Below are 3,857 nucleotides of genomic sequence, written 5' to 3' on the forward strand. Positions count from 1 at the left end.
CAATTAACAGTATGGCATTAAGAAGGTGCAACTATTGCAAAAAAAGGACATGTTAACACATTATCGCATTTCTCTTTCATTTGTTTATATAAACACATTTCTCATGTGTTCTGGTGTGTGCTGCAACTAATATAGAAGTTGTTAAGTATCATCATGTCTTGCCCTTAGCCCCGCCCCCTCACTACACCTCAAGCTCATTTTAATGAGTACCTGCACTTATTTTTTTCCATTTAAAGCACTGGTCGTGACTTAATAAATTATTCCAGCAGTATTGCTTAGAATATTATCAAGTCAAACTTGATATTTAAGAGCATGTGTTTCTAGACTGGTTTGAAAAAACCTCTGTCAGAGAGTGTTGTATTTTACGTTAAATGCTGGAGACTCGCTTGGCCGGGAGAAGGCTTGGGCAGTGTGTGAGTAATACAGATATAATGTTCAGCAACCATTGCACACCAGGCACCCGCCCTCTTCCTCTCCAGGGAGGCATTTCTATTGCTCCCCTTCAATTTTTATATCTGAAGCTTACAGTGGGTTAGTCGTTTTGCATTAATTTTTAAAAAGGCAACATTTTTTTCCTCTGTGTCCTAAAGTAAAAAAATGTATTTCCTGTGAAATGATGATCTCCACTTGGTAGCGTGGCCGAGCGGTCTAAGGCGCTGGATTTAGGCTCCAGTCTCTCTGGAGGCGTGGGTTCGAATCCCACCGCTGCCAGTTACTTTTGCTTTATTATTCAATAAATACTCCCGACAGCTCCGGCCGATTGATCGCTCATTCACAAATATTCAGTGACTCTTACCAACATATCCATATTTGAAGAGTTACACTCTATCCTTTAAGGAACTTTCTCGCCATAATTGCTGTATTCTTTTCAATGTGGAGCACAGGACATCGTCAGTTTCTGGTAACTACCTATGCATGCTACTTACTGGTAAGGCGAGGTTTTGTTTTCAGGCTGCTTAGAATACTGTCACTCAAACGTGCGCTTTAATAAACATTATTATTTCAACTCCCTTTGGAGCATCCTGACTGTAAAGGTTTGGGGCCCCGGGCCCCCATACACATGGAATAATGATACAGACTCAATAGTGATGACAGCTCCAATCCATCTTATGTTTGCCGCTCCCAAAAAACAGAGAACCCCCCTACAAATCTGTTTACCAATCACACATTCATATACTATGTACACTTCAGTGAAGCTCTTGTATCAAGGTGAAGAATACTGGAAAGAAAACGAATGTGAAAAGGATTTCCAAGTTTTGGCAAATGAAAGGTACAGAGGCTGTATTTATAGCGTGCATGATACCCAGGGAAATGATGTTCCTAAACCAAACAATCCAGCGGATGATCTTCAGGGGTCACTGCCACTAAAGATGTAGAAACACCACCCCCTCAGAATGGCACCTATAGTTTGCCTGCATCTGCTTGAGATGGAGTTGCTCTATGGCCCGTGCATAGGGTGGGAGCGTGAACAGGGTTCTTTCCAAAGCTCCTGTCCCTCTCAAGCAGACTGGACTGTAGATATAATCTATGCTCTCGACAGTAAGCAGATAAAGTTTGGGTAAACAGCGCCATTGGTGGCTGGCACCTTCCAGATTAATTGCTGTGAAGGAGCACCTTTCCAAAGTGAGTGAAGAGATGGATTTCAAGACTTCCTTCTGCGTCCACACCTAGGAAAGATAAATGATTTGTTTTCAAGGAACTAGAAAAACAGAGAAATAATACAAGCCGCATTTAAAGTTACCAACAATGGCTTCCAAGTGTGCTCCAAACATGCGTAAGTGGTCAGTCCAAGAATGTCATCTGCCCTTTATCGTCTGAAAGAGGCTTCATTCTTTTACAGCAAGCACAGCCTCAGATGTGAGCCACAGCACAATGAATGTGGGCATTACAGATCTTAAAAGATGAGAAAGCACTATGTCACCTTATAAACAAGGGTGCGGTGTTTGATCCTTAAAATCTGACATCAATCAAAAAAACAATTGCTAAAAAGAAGCATCATACACCATTTCAAGTATCCAAGATACAAAGGGCACAGGTGTTTCAACCTCCCCCCCCCCCCCCCCCAACCCCACCCCCACCCTGTTTTAACGTGAATCGCAAGAATGAGAGAAATGTGGAGGAACTCATTTTATGAGTTAAAACGTTTCTCAGGTTAGATGAGCAGAGGTTCCCATAGTGTCGGCATGAAATATGTCTTTCTTTACTCAAACAAATCTGTGCAAAAACGGATTGTAAACTTCAACTGCGTCAACTGTGATGATAATAAACTGAATATTCTGTTTTACAAAGCTCCCACCCTCCCGACGGATAGTTCTGTTTTTCTTTTTAACTATTCTCTGTACTTTAGTTCTAGTTTGTTCCACTCTCCTTGAACAAGGTCACACATGGAACACTCTTTCGCTGTACCGCTGTACTTATTTTTCAGTACAGGCACCGGGAGAGGCTATGAGAGAATTCCGTGCATCGCTGCCACCATAGAATGAATGCACAGACTTTGCCTGGTCTTCTGTCACTACAAAGTAAACATCCTTAGGGTACCGTCGACCTATCAGAAACAGCCCTCATGCCATTGCAGCCTATCAGACCCACATACAGCTAGAGGCTATCACAGCCACATCCAATTAAAGAATACGCATCCAAGTAGCTCGCCGTGATCGTATAGTGGTTAGTACTCTGCGTTGTGGCCGCAGCAACCTCGGTTCGAATCCGAGTCACGGCATTGCGGGTGGCAATGTCACGGCAGTTGGGTGAAGTTTTTAATTCACTTTACTTTGTAAGTGATTCTTATATTCTATAGAGAAATTGTAGCAAACACATTCTTTTAATTACAGCGATTTCCACAACTGTATTTATGGCTTCCTTCTTTTAAAAAATAAAACAAAAACGAGAAGCCTTGGGCGATACACATTTAACTTTTTGGATATCTTACATAATCTAAGGTTTCACAATTAAAAATATAAGTGACAAACTTTTAAACACGCGTTTGTCCCACATATGTTCCTGCTTTGGAGATCGGAAAGAGTTAAAGCAAAGATTTGACTTTATATTTGGAACAGAAGCACAGAGGTCACGTGTACAGACAAAAGGCGAGAGCCTGGGTCAACAGAAACGCATCAAGGGCTGTGTGTCTAATGCAACAGAAGACACTCTCCCCAGCTGCCGGGGTCGCATGTCATAGCCCCAGCAGGAGGCAACACTCCCCACCCCCCCACAATAGCATGCATGTTCTATGCATAAATAAAACGCACCACTCAAATTTTGTTTGGGTAAATAACTGGTGCAGGTTTATTACATACACCGTTATGTAATATGGTGGGTTATCTTACGGGCGATCCAAGTGCAGGCAACCATCTGGGCCACCTGCCCGCCTGATGAGCCAAGCAGCAACGGGTCGAACCCCATCTGTGCTGCCCCTTTGGTGATCCTCTTCCCGGATCACGGTCCCTTATTACTCACGCCCCTTTCAGGATGGAGCGTAGCAAGGCACGTCCCCGATTGTTCAGGCCCACAACCGCCCAAAGGACTAACGGGGCGCCGAAACGGTTTTCCTGGAACCTCCCATGAGGCTCCTGGGCTTTAGCTCTGGCACCCCCTATGGTGCCGCGCAGAGGTACCCTTCGGTACCCTTTTCCTTCCAGATCGCCCTGTAACTCCGCCTGCAACGAAAAAGAACATTACAACATTCTATGCCTCCCTCGCTGCTTCCATGACGGGTAAGCGGTAGGGTGGGAGACGGCGTGTCCAGGGCACAAAAGAGGAAGGACAGATGGTGGGGGAGGCCTATATACCCCCCCGTTCCTCGCGCCCCGGAAGTGACGCGCCCTGCGCGCCGCAGCCCCTGGCTGCCAGAGTAGGGG

The 3,857-nt window shown here is 44.8% G+C and overlaps 2 non-coding genes across 2 annotated transcripts; both read left to right on the plus strand.

The window, feature by feature from the left end:
* The first annotated feature begins 629 nt into the window (after positions 1 to 629).
* On the plus strand, positions 630 to 711 carry TRNAL-UAG (transfer RNA leucine (anticodon UAG)). The gene has a single exon. It is a non-coding gene; the product is annotated as a tRNA-Leu (tRNA).
* Positions 712 to 2,647: 1,936 nt separating this feature from the next.
* Positions 2,648 to 2,719, plus strand: TRNAH-GUG (transfer RNA histidin (anticodon GUG)). The gene has a single exon. It is a non-coding gene; the product is annotated as a tRNA-His (tRNA).
* The last annotated feature ends 1,138 nt before the right edge of the window (positions 2,720 to 3,857 follow it).

This window comes from Triturus cristatus, chromosome 12, assembly GCF_964204655.1.
Source record: "Triturus cristatus chromosome 12, aTriCri1.1, whole genome shotgun sequence".
In the NCBI taxonomy this organism is placed as follows: Eukaryota; Metazoa; Chordata; class Amphibia; order Caudata; family Salamandridae; genus Triturus; species Triturus cristatus.